This window comes from Callithrix jacchus, chromosome 8 (assembly GCF_049354715.1).
Source record: "Callithrix jacchus isolate 240 chromosome 8, calJac240_pri, whole genome shotgun sequence".
Lineage (NCBI taxonomy): Eukaryota > Metazoa > Chordata > Mammalia > Primates > Cebidae > Callithrix > Callithrix jacchus.
The window spans coordinates 54379538-54398078 of NC_133509.1; the positions used below are offsets into that span (position 1 = coordinate 54379538).

Consider the following 18541-nt stretch of genomic DNA (forward strand, 5'->3'; position numbering starts at 1 on the left):
ACAAGTGGGTTTCCCCCAAGCAATGCATACCCCCTCTACCAAAGAACAGCTAAAGTGCTTTGTTAAGAGCATCCTGGTTCCCATACCCCAAAACAGGGTGAGACATCACAACAGGGGTCACCAGATACCCTATAGAGGAACATTCCTATTGACATTAGGTCAGTGTTCCTTGAGGTCAGATATCCCAGTGTAAAGTGCATCCACCCATTTTTGCTGTTCTCTAGCCTCCTCAGGTGCCATCTCCTGGTACAGAGTGCCCCAGATAAATAGGGTCTGAAGTGAACCCCCACCAAACTGCAGCAGCCCTGCAGAAGAGAAACGTGACTGCTGAAAAACAAAAGAAAGAAGCAGAAAGCAACAACAACAGCATCAACAAAATGTTTCCACAAAAACCTCATCCAAGGGTCAGCAGCCTCAAAGATCAAAACTATACAAACTCATAAAGATGAGAAAGAATCAACTAAAAAATGCTGAAAACTTAAGAGGCCAGAGTGCCTCTTCACCTCCAAATTATTACAACACCTCTCCAGGAAGGGCACAGAACTGGATAGTGGATGAGCTGGACAAAATGATAGAAACAGGCTGCAGAAGGTGGGTAACAACAAACTTCTCTGTGCTAAAGAAGCATGTTCTTATGCAATGCAATAAAACTAAGAACCATGATAAAAGGTTACAGGAGCAGCTAACTAGAACAGTCAGTTTAGAGAGGAAGGTAAATGACCTGATGGAGCTGAACAACACAGCATTAGAACATTGTGATGCATATGTAAGTACCAACAGCTGAATCAATCAAGTGGAAGAAAGAATATCAGAGTTTGAAGACTATCTGACTGATTCATAGCAGGCAGAGAAGATTAGAGAAAAAGAATAAAGAGAAGCAAACAAAACCTCTGAGAACTATGGGACTATGTAAAAAGATCAAGCCTATGACTAAGAGTAGGTGAAAGAGATGTGAAGAATGAAACAAAGTTGGAAAACACACTTTAGGATATCATTCAGGAGAACTTCCACAACCTAACAAGACAGCCAAGATTCAAATTCAGAAAATACAGACAACTCCAATAAGATACTCCATGAGAAGGTCAACCCCAAGATATGTAATCATCAGATTCTCCAAGGTCTAAATGAAGTAAAAAATGTTAAGGGCAGCCAGAGAGGAATGTCAGGTTATCTACACAGGGAAGCACATCATACTAACAGCAGACTTCTAAATGGAAAACCTACAAACCAGAAGACAATGGGAAGTAGTATTCAACATTCTTAAAGAAAATAATTTTCAACCCAGAATTTCATATTTGACCAAACTAAGCTTTATAAGTTAAGGAGAAATAGAATTCTTTTCGAATAAGCAAATGCTGACAAAATTTGTCACCACCAGGCCTACCTTGCAAGAGCTTCTGAAGGAAGCACTAAATATTGGGGAAAAATAAAAAACAAAAAACTGGTACCAGTCACTGCAAAAGCACACTGAAGTACAGTGACCAATGACATTATGAAGAATCTGCATCAACGACTGTGCAAAATAACCAGATAGCATCATGCTGACAGAATCAAATTCATACTTAACAATATTCACCTTAAATGCAAGTGGGCTAAATGCCCCAATTAAAAGACACAGTCTGCCAAATGGGATAGAGTTGACACACATCAGTGTGCTGTATTCAAGAGATCCATCTCACGTGCAAAGACACACATAAGCCCAAAATAAAAAGATGGAGAAAAATTTACCAAGCAAATGGAAAGCAGAAAAAAGCAGGGGTTGTAATCCTAGTCCCTTAAAAAACAGACTTTAAACCAACAAAGATAAAAAAAGACAAAGAAGGGTATTACATGATGGTAAAGGGATCAAAGTTAACAAGAAGAGCTAACGATCCTAAATATATATGCACCAATACAGGGAAACCCACATTCATAAAACAAGTACTTAGAGACCTACAAAGAGACTTAGATGCAAACACAACAATAGTGGGAGATATTAACACTTCACTTTCAGTGTTAGACAAATCATTGAGGTAGAAATTTAACAAGGATATTCAGTACTTGAACTCAGCTCTGGATCAGTGGACCTGATAAATATCTATATAACTCTCCACCCCAAAGCAACACAATATACATTCTTCTCAGTGCCACATGGCACTTCCTCTAAATTTGATCACATAACTGAAAGTAAAACACTCCTCAGCAAACGCAAAATAACTAAAACCATAACAGTCTTTCAGACCATAGTGCAATCAAGTTAGAACTCAAAATTAAGAAACTTGCTCACAACTGCACACTACATGGAAACTGAACAACCTGTTCCTGAATGATACCTGGGTAAATAATGAAATTAAGGTAGAAAAAAGTTTTTTGAAACCATTGAGAATAAAGAGACAGTGGGACACAGCTAAAGCAGTACTAAGAGGGAAGTTGATAGCACAAAATGTTAAAAATCAGAAAGCTAGAATCTCAAATCCACACCCTAACACTACAACTTAAAGAACTAGAGAAGCAAGAGCAAATGAATACAAAGAATAGCAGAAGACAACAAAAAAACTAAGATAAGAGTAGAGGTCAAGAAGATAGAGGCATGAAAAATCCTTCAAAAAGTCAATGAATCCAGGAGCTGTTCTTTTTTGAATTAATAAAATAGATGCCACTAGCTCCACTAATAAAGAAGAAAAGAGAATCAAATAGACACAATAAAAGCGATAAAGGGGATATCACCACTAACCTCACGGAAATACAAACTAATATCAGATAATACTATAAATACCTCTATGCAAATAAACTAAAAATCTAAAAGAAATGGATCAATTCTTGGACACATACAACCTTCCAAGACTAAACCAGGAAATGGTTGAATCCTTAAATAAACCAATAACAAGTTCTGATATTGAAGCACTAATAAATATCCTACCAACCAAAAAAGTCCAGGACCAGACAGATTTGCAGCCAAATTCTACCAGAGGTACAAAGAAAAGCTGGTACCATTCCTTCTGAAATTATTCCAAACAATTGAAAAAGGGGGATGCCTCTCTAACTCATTTTATGAAGCCAGCATCATCCTGATACCAAAACCCGACAGACATAAAACAAAAAAAGAAAATTTCAGGCCAATATTCTTGATAAATGTTAATGGGAAAATACTCAATAAAATACTGCCAAACAGAATCCAGCAGCACATCAAAAAATTTATCCACCACAATCAAGTCAGCTTCATTACTAGGATGCAAGGCTAGTCCAATACACAAATCAATAAAGGTAATCGATCACATAAGCAGAACCAATGACAAAATTACATGATTATCTCAACAGATGCAGAATAGGCCTTCAATAAAATTCAACATCTTTTCAAGTTAAAAACTCTCAATAAACTAGGTACTGATAGAACATATCTCAAAATAACAAGAGCTATTTATCACAAATCCACAGCTGAAATTATACTGAATGGGCAAAAGATGGAAGCATTTGAAACTGGCACAAGTTTGAAAACTGGCACAAATTAAGGATGTCCTCTCTCACCACCCCTATTCAACAGTCTTACAAGGACAACCAGGCAAGAGAAAGAAATAAAAGTATTCAAATAGAAAGAGAAGTCAAATTGTCTGTTTGCAGATAAAATGACCCTATATCTAGAAAACCCGATCATCTCAGCCCAAAATCTCCTTAAGCTGATAAGTAACCTCAGCAAAGTCTCAGGATACAAAATCAGTGTGAAAAAGCTCCTTGCATTTCTATACAGCAATAATAGACTAACAGAGAGCCAATTCATGAATATACTTCCATTTACAATTACTACCAAGAAAATAAAATACCTAGAAATACAGCTAACAAAGGAAGTATAATTCTCTTCATGGAGAACTACAAACCACTGCTCAGGGAAAGAAAAAAGGGCACAAACAAATGGAAAAATATTCCATTTTTGTGGATAGAAAAACACAGTATCATGAAAATGGCCATACTGGCCAAAGTGATTTATTAATTTAACACTATTCCCATCAAATTACCACTGACATTCTTCACAAAATTGGAAAAAACTACATTAAAATTTATATGGGGGGAGCGGGGGAAGATGGCGCAGTAGGAGCAACTCAGGATTGCAACTCTCACTGAAGGTGCAGATGGTGAGTGTAAGCTGCATTTCCAGACGGATCTTTGTTGCCCACAGAACGGGGAATTTCTCAGGTGTAGGAGAGACACAGAATGCCAGCGCAGCTGTTTCAACTGGCGAGGCTGTTTTGGCCGGCGTTGCAGCACAGCGGCACTCCACACAAAACGCAATGGTCTGGGTGCCCTGTTAAACCAGCAATTTGAGATTTGGGAGGGCAGATTAGCATATCCGTCTGATTAAACGACTTGAACAGTGAGCCAGGCCAGGAGATTCCCAAGAAGCAATGTTTGAGCCGGCGCAGTGGGTCACTGCACAGGAAATCACACAGATCCCAGTGCCCTATCAGCAGGTGACTGAAATACCTGGGAGCGAGTCAACTGTTCAACTTAAAAAAAAAAAGAGGGCTCTGAGACAGGGAGACAGGTGATCAGGCTCGGCGGGTCCCACCCCAACAGGAACAAACAAAATGGCAATTCAAAACATTCAGGGTTGAGAGTTTCACTGTGGGCACAGCTGAACCGAGGATGGTACAGCTCAGTGGGGGAGGGGTGTCCGCCATTACCGAGGCATACAGCCCTTACTGAGGTACAATCCCATAGCTGATGCAGCCTGCCGTTGCCGAGGCAACCCTCCATAACAGAGAGTCCACCAATACAAAGGCAGGCCACCATCACAACAGCAGTTTTAACCACAACCATATAAACAGGACTACAGGGAATTATACTCCACAGCAGGGTGGAGCCCACAGCAACAGGGCAGAGCTTATGACAGAAAGGTGGAGCCCATGGCAACAGGGTAAGCCCACAGCAGCAGAGCAGAGCCCACAGCAAAAGGGTGGAGCCCACGACAGCAGGGCAGAGCCCACAAAAACAGGGCAGAGCCCATGACACCAGGGTGGAGCCCATGGCTGCAAGGTAGAGTCCATGGCCGCAGGGTGGAGTCCACAGCAACAGGGTGAACCCCATGGCAGCAGAGTGGAGCCTCAGCAGGCAAATAGTGACTAGGCTGCCTCCTACCTGGGCAGGACAGTGCAATGGATACTCATAAATAAAGCCTTAACTCCCCAAGACAGAGCATCTGAGGAAAAAAGGGGGTTTATGAGTTCTGCTGCAGGAGACTTAAACGCATCTGCCTAACAGCCCTGAATGAACAATGGAGCTCACAGCTCCACACTTGAGCTCCTATAAAGTACAGACTGTCTCCTCAAGTAGCTCCGTGACCCCCGTATATCCAAAGAGTCACCTCAAAAAGGACTGATCAGACTGACATTTGGCAGGCATTACTCTGGGACAAAGAGAGCAGAAAAAGAAACTGGTAGCATCCCTCGCTGTTCTGCAGTTGCTACAGTTGTACCCCAGACAAGCAGGGCCTGAAATGGACCTCAGCAGTCCTACAACAGAGGTGTTAGACTGTTAGAAGAAAAAATAAGAAACAGAAATACTTCATCAACAATCTGGATGTCCACTCAGAGATACAATCGAAAAGTCAGCAACTACTCAGACAACAGGTGGATAAATCCACAAAGATGGGAAGAAACCAGCACAAAAAGGAGGAAAACACCCGAAACCAGAACATCTCACCTCCTACAAAGAAGCAAAACTCCTCCCAGCAAGGGAACAAAACTGGACAGAGAATGAGTGTGACAAAATGACAGAATCAGACTTCAGAAGGTGGGTAATGAGAAACTTCTGTGAGCTAAAAGAACATGTTCTAAATCAATGCAAAGAAACCAAGAACCTTGGAAAAAGATTTGAAAAAAAGATTCAAGGAAATGATAACAAAAATTGATAACAAAGAGAGGAATATGAATGAATTGAAGGAGCTGAAAAACACAACAAGAGAACTTCATGAAGCATGCACAAGTTTCAACAGCTGAATTGACCAAGCAGAAGAAAGAATATCAGAAGTCGAAGATGAGCTCAATGGAATAAAATGAGAAACCAAGATTAGAGAAAAAAGCGCAAAAAAGAATGAACAAAGTCTCCAAGAAATGTGGGACTGTGTCAAGAGACCTACACTACGTGTGATAGGTGTACAAGAATGTGACGAAGAGAATGAATCCAAGCTGGAAAATACTCTTCAGGATATTATCCAGGAAAATTTCCTCAACCAATATTCAAGTCCAGGAAATACAGAGAACACCACAAAGATATTCTGCAAGAAGAGCAACGCCAAGGCACATAATCATCAGATTCGCCAGGGATAAAATGAAGGAGAAAATACTAAGGACAGCCAGAGAGAAAGGTCAGGTCACCCACAAAGGGAAGCCCATCAGACTCACAGCAGATCTCTCGGCAGAAACTCAACAAGCCAGAAGAGAGTGGGGGCCAATATTCAACATTCTTAAAGAAAAGAAATTTCAACCCAGAATTTCATATCCAGCCAAACTGAGCTTCAGAAGTGAAGGAAAAATAAAATCCTTTGCAAACAAGCAAGTACTCAGAGATTTTGTCACCACCAGGCCTCCTTTACAAGAGCTCCTAAGGCACTACACATAGAAAGGAACAACCAGTACCAGCCTCGCCAAAAACATACCAAATGCTAAAGAGCATCAACCAAATGAAGAATCTGCATCAACTAATGGGCAAAGCAGCCAGCTAGCATAAAAATGGTAGCATCAAATTCACACATAACAATATTAACCCTAAATGTAAATGGGCTAAATGTACCAATCAAAAGACACTGACTGGCAAATTGGATAAAAAGCCAAAACCCATCGGTGTGCTGTATCCAGGAAACCCATCTCACATGCAAGGATACACAAGGCCTCAAAATAAAGGGATGGAGGAAGATTTATCAAGCAAATGGAGAGCAAAAAAAAGCAGGAGTTGCAATTCTCATCTCTGATAAAATAGACATTAAAGCAATAAAGATCAAAAGAGACAAAGAAAGTCATTACATAATGGTAAAAGGATCAATACAACAAAAAGAGCTAATGATCCTAAATATATATGAACCCAATACATGAGTACCCAGATATATAATACAAGTTCTTAATGACTTACAAAGAGACTTAGACTCCCACACAATAATTGTGGGGACTTTAACACTCCACTGTCAATATTAGACAGATCAACCAGACAGAAAATCAACAAGGATATTCAGGGCTTGAACTCAGACCTGGAACAAGCAAACCTGATAGACATTTACAGAACTCTCCACCCCAAATCCACAGGATATACATTCCTCTCAGCACTACATGACAGCTACTCTAAAATTGACCACATAATTGAAAGTAAAGCACTCCTCAGCAAATGCAAAACAACTGAAATCATAACAGTCTTTCAGACCATATTGCAATCAAGTTAGAACTCAGAATTCAGAAACTAACTCAGAACTGCACAGCTTTATGGAAACTGAACAACGGACTCTTGAATGTTTATTGGATAAACAATGAAATGAAAGCAGAAATAAAGAAGTTCTTTGAACAGATTTACAGGAAAAAAACAAGCCCATTCAAAAGTGGGCGAAGGATATAACAGACACTTTACGAAAGAAGACATATATAAGGCCAACAATCATATGAAAAAATACTCATCGTCACTGGTCATCAGAGAGATGCAAATCAAAACCACATTGAGATACCATCTCACGCCAGTTAGAATGGCGATCATTACAAAATCTGGAGACAACAGATGCTGGAGAGGATGTGGAGAAAAAGGAACACTTTTACACTGTTGGTGGGAGTGTAAATTAGTTCAACCATTGTGGAAGACTGTGGCAATTCCTCAAGACCTAGAAATAGAAATTCCATTTGACCCAGCAATCCCATTACTGGGTATATATATTCAAAGGACTATAAATCATTCTACTATAAGGACACATGCACACGAATGTTCATTGCAGCACTGTTTACAATAGCAAAGTCCTGGAACCAACCCAAATGCCCGTCGATGACAGACTGGACTGGGAAAATGTGACACATATACACCCTGGAATATTATGCAGCAATCAAAAATGATGAGTTCTTGTTATTTGTAGTGACATGGATGAATCTGGAGAACATCATTCTCAGCAAACTGACACAGGAACAGAAAATGAAATACCGCATATTCTCACTCATAGGTGGGTGATGAACAATGAGAACACATGGACACAGGGAAGGGGTTACTACACACTGGGGTCTATTGGAGGTAATAGTGGAGGGACAGCCACGGGGGGAGCTGGGGAGGGATAGCCTGGGGAGAACTGCCAAATGTGGGTGAAGGGGAGGAAGGCAGCAGAACACACTGCCATGTGTGTACCTATGCAACTGTCTTGCATGTTCTGCACATGTACCCCAAAACCTAAAATGCAATAAAAAAAGAGAAAAAAAGAAGCCTACCCTCTTATATTTCTAAGAATTGTTTTATATAAATATTATTGAGGAATTGTGGGTCAAAGTCACAATCTTTGATTTATGAATATTTTATGTAACTCCTCTATTTTTACTAGTTTATGTGTTTCCAGCTAAGTAAAATACAAAATAGGCCCAATATCAGTGTGGATAATCAATCCAGTTAGGACAAAATGCAGTTTCTGAGTCTGACTATCAGCAATAAACTTCAGTTGTCAATGAAAACACAATCACTTTGGAGCTTTTCCTGTAATTTACTAGCCATATGCATACTTTCCTCATTGTCATTCTCATTTCTTGATTCCTGAATGTGTAGATAATAGGATTTAAAATGGGAGTGAGAACTGCATCAAAGACGACCAGAAACTTATCCAGGTGTGTAGAGGGAGATGGCCATGTATAGACGTAAATCAGAGGACCAAAGAACAAAACTACTGCACTTATGTGAGCTGAAAGTGTGGACAGAGCCTTAGATAAACCAACTGAGGAGCATTTCTGAACAGTGAGAATGAAGACAACATAGGAAATGATCAGTATGAAGGAGGAGCCCAAGGAGATGAATCCACTGTTGGCTGTAACCACGAACTCCAGTCAGTAGGTGTCTGTGCAGGCAGGTTTGATGAACGCAGAAGTTCACAGTAAAAGTGATCCTATACATTAGGACTACAGACGGGCAAGTTTACTACAAAAACCAGTTGAACTACAGAGTGAATAAGGTTCATCATCCAGGCAGCCGCTGAGAAGAACATGCACATTTTCGGGCTCATAATGGTCAGGTAGTAGAGGGGCTTACATATGTCCACATATCTGTCAAAGGCCACAGCTATGAGCAACACCATCTCCACACCATGACCGACATGGATGAAGAAAATCTGAGCAATGCAGCCTCCAAAGGAGATGACTTTGTGCTTTCTGAATAGGTCATAAATCATTTTGGGAGAAGTGACAGAGGAAACACCCAGGTCAATGAAGGAGAAGTTGGCCAACAGAAAATACATGGAAGAGGGCAAGCGAGGGTCAGACGACATAGTGAGCAAAATGAGACAGTTTCCCATCATACTGGCCATTTAAAACATGGAGGAGAACACAAGGAGGAGAAGTCGAACCTTCCAGGAATTGGTGAGTCCCAGGAACACAAACTCTGACACCACAGATTTGCCCCAACCATTGGCTTTGTTAGCAGTGGTTCCTGAAGAGAATAGTACAATAGCAGAAGATGTAAGTTATAATAATTATCTTAATAAACTAGAGGGAAAGAAGTCAAAGTTATAAAAGTCTATTTTCAATTTATAAAAGTTATAAAAGTCTATTTTCACTAATCATTAAGGATACAGATTAAAATGACAATGAGATATTATTTCAGACTTGTCAGAATAGCTATTACCAAAAAGGCAATAGGTAACAAGTCTTGACAAGGCTGTTACAATGTACAATCCTTGTTCATTGTTGGTGGGAATGTAATTTGGATAGCTATTATGAAACACACTATGGAGTTTCCTCAAAAAAAAAAAAAAAAAAGGACTACCATATAATCTAGAAATCCCATTCTAGGTATATATTCAAAGGAATGGAAATACATACCTCCAGGAAATATCTGTACTGCTATGTTCATCACAGTATTATTCACAATAGCCAAAAAATAGTGTTCAATGACACATAAGTGGATGAAAAAGAGTGTGTGTGTGTGTACTATAAAAACACTCTTCAGCCTTATAAAAAATAGGGAAATTCTGTCATTTGCAAACAACATGGATGAACCTGAGGACATTATGCTAAGTGAAATAAGATAGAAAGACAAATGCTGTAAAATCTCACTTATATGTGGAATCTAAGTAAATCAAACTCATAGAACTAGAGATTAGAATTAGCAGCTGACAAGGGTTGGTGAAGTGGGTAGAGAATGAGATGTGGTGTGTCAGTACAGTGTTTCAGCTAAACAAGACATATACATTCTGGAGGTTTGTTGTGAAGCATGGTAACTTATAGGTAATAATAATGTACTTCATACTTAAAATTTCTAGAATAGATATTCAATGTTTTCACCCCAAAGAAATAAGTACAGTTGATATGTTAATTAGCTTGATTTAATGATTTCATATGTATACATGTGTCAAAGCATCACATTGTTCACCATAAATATATATAATTTTTATTTGTTAACTACACTTTAGTAAAACTTGCAGGGAGTTGAGAGAAGAATATAATATGCTCACAGGTGATGAAACTGTGTTAACACAGTGTGATAACCAAGTGTGAAAGAGAAAACCTTCTCTGCTTTAACACTCCTCTACTCTCCCAAAGTAGTGGCTGTGATGTTCCTCTTGAAATACAAGACTAGTCAACATGGTTAACAGGAATTTGGTTGCAAATTCTTTTAATTTTTGCTTCAAGACTAATATAGCCTGTATCTAGTGTCACATAACTATTGACATTTTGTCAACTATTGTATCCATTTCAACTATCGTATCCATAAGACTACAGCCATATTCTGGCAAAACCATTCTTCCCCACTCCCCACATCTGGAAAGTATTTCAAGGTTTAAGAAATGTTTACCAGAAAACCAAACACCATGTGTTCTCACTCTTAAGTGGGTGTTGAACAATGAGAACACATGGACACAGGGAGAACATCACACACCAAGGCCTGTTGGGATGGGGGGCTAGGGGAGGGATAGCAGGGGTTGGAGTGATTGGAGAGGGGTAACATTAGGAGAAATACCCCATGTAGATGTTGGGGGGATGGATGCAGCAAACCACCATGACATGTATATACCTATGTAACAATCCTGCATGATCTGCACATGTACTCCAGAACTTAAAGTGTTATAATAAAGAAAAAATGTTTATCATAGCTGTAAGGTCTTGCTTTATATTACTAGCACTTATTTTACTACCCCTTATATTGTAGTAAACTTGGTACAACTCACCAAGTTGACCTAAGTGTCTCATAGGCAGGGATTAGTACTTACTCACATTTGGATTCTCTGAAGCAACAAAAAAGTGGTCCACAGAAAAGAGGAAGTACACGAACTGTACTGGTTTGCATTGTGTTAGATACTGAAATTGAGAATGTTTAGAAACATCTCTAATAATTTGACAAGACAGCAAAATCCAAGTGTTTAATTTTGTATTCTACTAAAGTGTAACTAAAATAATTTGAGAAGATAAGTTGAGAATCACTGCTCTAGACTATTTAGTACATAAACTGAAAAGTTAACCTATAAAGAGTATTTTGGTGCAGTGGAAAGCTTTTTGGTCAAACCTCTATGCAAAGATGTATCACATTTTATTGTAATTTCAGTTTTATTTAGAGAAGTGACATAGCATGTTAGAAAGAATATGGGCTTCAGGAACCAAGATTTATACAATTTTCAGCCACTTACAAGTTGGTAGTGGGCAAGTTATTGAAATTTCTGAGTCTCAGTTTGTCTACCAAATTGCAATTAATAATACTAACTTTATAGGGTAAATTGTAAGGATTAAATAAAGTTTTATAATCACTTATTCAGTCAAATTAAATTTCTATACATAAATACAACAAAGTTACCCTTTCTGTTCCCAATATCAACCAACTCAATACCTTTTATATTTGCTTTCAGAATGCTTTCTCACTTGCCCTGATCCCTTAAAAATGTTTTATTCATAAGTATTCTCTAAATCCTTCTTCATTCTATGTACAGTTCAAAGATACAAGTAGAACAGACAGTGTAATTCTAAATCATGTAAGAGACCAGGAAAACTAAATCAAGCTCCTGGTGATTTATGTATTATTTTATTTTAAAAATTTTCAAATCACATTTTTAAATGACATTACATTGAAATTTACTAAGCTTTGGGTCTATTGGTTTATATATCTTTTATTTCTAATAAAGTGTCTATGAGACTATTCTATCTTGCAAACTTGACAAATTCATAAGAAATTTGCTTCCCTTGTTATGGAAATTGATCAGTTTATACCCATCTCTTTTGAAAAGAAAATTGATAGAAAAATATAATAACTATTTTTTCCTATTTTCATGTGTCAATTTTTCTTGCCTGTTGATCACAGGACAATGGATGAGAACCATTCCTATAATCACTGAGAAGAGAGTGATTAATTGCAACCTATGCTCAATTTAAAATACTGAAAAATCAGACTTTTTCTAATGCCTTTCACCTTTCCCTAGGCACAATATCCTAGCTCAAAGCCAATGCCAGTTAGCTTCTTCCAATATGCCAACAACCTTTTTCACAATTATTCTCGCGTGTTATTCCTTATCCTGGACCCTATCTACTTTGCTTTAGAATAACACTCATGCACTTTAGAATATGACTCATGTGGATAGTAATTCCAACAACAGAACCTTATCTGAAACTAAAGCCAATATCCCTGTTGTTAAATTTATTTGCATCCTCCACTTTACCTGTATAGAGAGAACAGGTTCCGGCACTCTGAGAGTTGCCTGTGTTCTTCTCACATAAAGTGCCATACAATATCCTGCCATAAGAAATATAAAGCTAATTACATATACCTCAGGAGGACAGTGACTAAGTGATAATGCAAAAACATGATAGTTTAAAGGAGCTTATGGGTCATGGGCTTTGCCACTAAAGAACTATTTGCTTTGACCAGTGCAACCAAAAGATAGAAAAGTTCATAAGATGACACTAAAGTGTTTTTTCTAGTGTTATTAAACAAAACATTGTTTTTAATATATTTGTTCTATTTTTCTGGTAATAGTGATAACCACTCATTGTTTAATTCCTGAAAATGTTAACTCAAAACATTAACTTTAATTATTTTATTATCTCCAGAAAAGCCACTGTGCCAAATATTTAGTACAGTTTAAATGGCAGAAGAATGTATGTAACACTATATTTTTATATCATATACCGAGTACTTATGGATATGTACCAGGATTACCAAGATTTAGCTGTACAGAAATTTATTCCAATGTTTAGAGGTTAATAGTAAATAAAACAACTACAATATCCACCAGTTGATGATAAATTTTAAAACGTATGCTATATCCATATAATCAAATTCTCTAAAGCCACTGTAAAGTAAGTTTGATATCTATACAGTTACAGACAATCACAACACACCACTGAGTGAAACAGTAGATAGCAAATACAGCACATACTACTGCTGTGCATATAAATACATACAGCTGAATAAATAGACAAACTTTTTGCAATAAGTACTTCTGACAATGAGATTTATTGTGCAGGAAAACAAGGTATTTTTACTTTTGATTTTGTACACTTGTGTCAATCAGGATCCTGCCAGGACAAGAGATGGCACACTCAGATAACTGAAGAGCTGAATAAAGGCACAAAACTGGGTGGAGAAGGGTTAAGAGTGAAATTGGATAGACAAATGGAAGCTGTGCTGTTATTCTCTTAATCTAGTCTTTTTTTCTCCAGGGGACAAACGGAGCAGGGCAAATAATATCAGGGCAGAAGAAAGTTGGTAAAATAGAAGAAATAAGTTATGTCTTTTCAGAGCAATCTAAACCCCAAATGGTAGCCTCTGCCAGTGTTTTTCATTAGTTAGTGGGAAAGGAGGGGAAGCAAAAGTTAATTAATATAAAACATCGCTGTTGAAATCCTCTTTCTTGTAGCTCACCATGAGGACTATTTTGATAATGGCCATTTCATTGTTCCATTAGATGAGTGGATTCTGGGTGGTGCAGTATGTGACAGGGCCACTAGATCTAATTGTTATGTGCTAACTCTCATACCTCCATATCTTTAATGTGGTATAATGTAACATCTTGTGGAATTACTTGTCTATGTGTTAATTACTCTGTAATTTTTAGAAAAATGATTGCTTAAGCCCATAAAGGTTTGTGTTGTAATTATCCAACTAGTGATTGCTGTAAAACTCAAGTTTTCTCTTTTCACCACCAATTTTTCTACTACCTGGTTATGCCAGGAGTATGGCCCAAGAAGTAGGGCTATTTGCACAAAGTGTGTATCTTTTGCAGAAAAATCTTTCCCAGATTTTCCCCTTAATCAAAGATGACAGACTTTCATGTCTTTCAGTATATGGGTTGTAGTAGTATTCCCTGTTATAGCCTATGCTTCCTCCAGAAATGGAAGAAATCTACCAGGTATAGTTCTTTCCTATTAGTGACAGAAGGTAAAAGATGTGATAATTTTTCTTTGATTAAAGAACAAACCTGGAGGTATCATATTATAGGACTTCAAATTATATTACAAGGCAGTAGTTACCAAAACAGTATAGTGCTTGTATAAAAGGAGGCACATAGACCAATGAAACTGAATAAAGAACCCAGAAATGAAGTCAGATACATATAGCCAACTCATCTTTGACAAACCATACAAAAATATAAATTAGGGAGTGGACACCCTATTCAATAAACAGTGCTGAGAAAACTGCAAGCCACATGTAGGTGAATGAAACTGGATTAGTGTCTCTCACCTTATATAAAAATCAACTCAAGGTGAATCAAAGACTAAAATATAAGACCTGCAGCTACAAAAATTCTAGAAGACAACATCAGAAAAACTCTTCTAGACATCAGCCTAGGCAAAGAATTCATGACTCAGACCTCAAAATCTAATGCAACAAGAACAAAAATAAATCGAACCTAATTAAACTAAAAAGTTTCTGCACAGCAAAAATAATAATAATCAGAGAAAACTGACAACCTACAGAATGGGAGAAAGTATTTGCAATCTATGCATCCAACAAAGGACTAGTATCCAAAATCTACAAGGAACTCAAATCAGTAAGAAAGAAAAATCATAAATAATCCCATCAAAAAGTGGGCAAATCATATGAATAGACATTTCTCAAAAAAATATACAAATGGACAAAAAATACGAAAAAATGCTCAACACTACTAATCATGAGGGGAATGAAAATCAAAACTATGAGACACCACCTTACTCCTGCAAGAATGGCCTTTATTAAAAAGTCAAAAAACAAAAGATGTTGGCATGGATGTGGAGGAAAGGGAACACTTGTACACTGCTGGTGGGAACGTAAATCAATACAACCTCTATGGAAAACAGTATGGAGATCCCTTGAAAAGCTAAAAGTAACATTTGATCCAGCAATCCTGTTACTGGGTATCTACCCACAGGAAAAGAAGTCATTACATGAAAAAGAGAGTTGCACACATAAATTTATAGCAGCACAGTTTGTAATTTCAAAGATGTAGAAAACCAACCTAAGTTCCCATCAACTAATGAGTGGATAAGGAAAACATATACCATGGAATGGTACTGAGCCATTAAAAGGAATGAAATTATGTCTTTTGCAGCAACTTGGATGAAGCTAGAGGTCATTATTCCAAGTGAAGTAACACAGGAGTGAGAAATCAAAATCTCTATGTTCTCACTTATAAGTGGGAACTAAGCTGTGAGTAAAAGTCAGACAGAGTGATATAACAGACTTTAGAGAATCAGAAGTGGGAGGGTGGGAGGGAGGCTAGGGGTAACAAAAAGTACACATTAGGTACAATGCACACTACTCAGGTGACAGGTACACCACGATCTCAGAATACACCACTGTAGGATTCATCCATGTAACAACAACAACAACAACAAAAAACATTTGTACCACAAAAACTACTGAAATAAAAAATTTTTAAAGAAGAAAAAACATTTTTCTTTGCTTTTAAAAGGACTTCCTAGCATAGACTGGACCATTGAACTCTCAAAATTTTAATTATGTGACAATCTCATGGTTCTCTATAGTGTCTATTCCTTTTCTTGAGAGCATATGTGTACTAATAAAGTAATGCTTGCCACTTCTTCATCTGGTTTGACAGCATAGTATTATTAATAGACCATTAAGACCATCTATAAAATGTCCAAGTGGTCCAGGCCTCTTCCGGCTATATTATGACAAAGAGTAACACAACAAATTTATACAATGTCCATTCCAGGTGAATGCTAGCTGTTCCTAATTCTCCTTTCTGAAAAAGATGGAAAAGGAAATATCAATGATCACATATTATATACCCATGTCTATATTAATCTGCTCTAGCAAAGATACCACCTTTGGCAAAACAGCTGCAATATAGACTACTACTGGGATAAGTTTACAATAGTCCATTGGCATTCTCCATGAAGTGACTAGATTTTACAGGTGATACACTGGTCACTTAAATGGACATAGAATGGGAACTACTTCTGTATCTTTGGGGTATTTTTTTTTTAATTTTTTATTGGATTATAGGTCTTGGGGTACATGAGCAGAGCATGCAAGACAGTTGCGTAGGTACACACATGGCAGTGTGCTTTCTTTTCTTCTCCCCTTCACCCACATTTGGCTTTTCTCCCCAGGCTATCCCTCCCCACCTCCCCCTCCCACTGGCACTCCCCTTTTCCCCCCAATAGACCCCAGTGTTTAGTACTCCCCTTTCTGTGTCCATGTGTTCTCATTTTTCATCACCCACCTATGAGTGAGAATATGCGGTGTTTCATTTTCTGTTCTTGTGTCAGTTTGCTGAGGATGATGTTCTCCAGATTCATCCATGTCCCTACAAACGACACAAACTCATCATTTCTGATTGCTGCATAATATTCCATGGTGTATATGTGCCACATTTTTCCAATCCAGTCTATTATCAATGGGCATTTGGGTTGATTCCAGGTCTTTGCTATTGTAAACAGTGCTGCAATGAACATTCGTGTACATGTGTCCTTATAGTAGAAGGATTTATAGTCTTTTGGATATATACCGAGTAATGGGATTGCTGGGTAAAATGGAATTTCTATTTCTAAGGCCTTGAGGAATCGCCACACTGTCTTCCACAATGGTTGAACTAATTTACACTCCCACCAACAGTGTAAAAGTGTTCCTTTTTCTCCACATCCTCTCCAGCATCTCTTGTCTCCAGATTTTTTAATGATCGCCATTCTAACTGGCGTGAGATGGTATCTCAATGTGGTTTTGATTTGCATCTCTCTGATGATCAGTGACGATGAGCATTTCTTCATATGATTGTTGGCCTCATATATGTCTTCTTTCGTAAAGTATCTGTTCATATCCTTTGCCCACTTTTGAATGGGCTTGTTTGTTTTTTTCCTGTAAATCTGTTTGAGTTCTTTGTAAATTCTGGATATCAGCCCTTTGTCAGATGGGTAAACTGCAAACATTTTTTCCCATTCTGTTGGTTGCCGATCCACTCTAGTGACTGTTTCTTTTGCCGTGCAGAAGCTGTGGAGTTTCATTAGGTCCCATTTGTCTATTTTGGCTTTTGTTGCCAATGCTTTTGGTGTTTTGTTCATGAAGTCCTTGCCTACACCTATGTCCTGGATAGTTTTGCCTAGATTTTCTTCTAGGGTTTTTATGGTGCCAGGTCTTATGTTTAAGTCTTTAATCCATCTGGAGTTAATTTTAGTGTAAGGTGTCAGGAAGGGGTCCAGTTTCTGCTTTCTGCACATGGCTAGCCAGTTTTCCCAACACCATTTGTTAAACATGGAATCCTTTCCCCATTGCTTGTTTTTGTCAGGTTTATCAAAGATTGTATAGTTGTATGTATGTTGTGTTGCCTCCGGTGCCTCTGTTTTGTTCCATTGGTCTATATCTCTGTTTTGGTACCAGTACCATGCTGTTTTGATTACTGTAGCCTTGTAGTATAGTTTGAAATCTGGTAGTGTGATGCCCCCCGCTGTGTTCTTTTTGCTTAGAATTGACTTGGCTATGCGGGCTCTCTTTTGGTTCCATATGAAGTTCATGGTGGTTTTTTCCAGTTCTGTGAAGAAAGTCAATGGTAGCTTGATGGGGATAGCGTTGATTCTGTAAATTACTTTGGGCTGTATAGCCATTTTCACGATATTAATTCTTCCTAACCATGAACATGGAATGTTTCTCCATCTGTTTGTGTCCTCTCTGATTTCGTTGAGCAGTGGTTTGTAGTTCTCCTTGAAGAGGTCTCTTACGTTCCTTGTGAGTTGTATTCCAAGGTATTTATTCTTTTTGTAGCAATTGCGAATGGCAGTTCGCTCTTGATTTGGCTTTCTTTAAGTCTGTTATTGGTGTAGACGAATGCTTGTGATTTTTTCACATTGATTTTATATCCTGAGACTTTGCTGAAGTTGCTTATCAGTTTCAGGAGTTTTGGGGCTGAGGCAATTGGGTCTTCTAGGTA

The 18541-nt window shown here is 38.0% G+C and overlaps 1 pseudogene; it reads right to left on the reverse strand.

Annotated features, from left to right (window-relative positions):
• The window catches only part of LOC144577231 (olfactory receptor 4F3/4F16/4F29-like), a 36834-nt pseudogene extending 26793 nt beyond the window's left edge, over positions 1-10041 (reverse strand).
• Positions 10042-18541: the final 8500 nt, after the last annotated feature.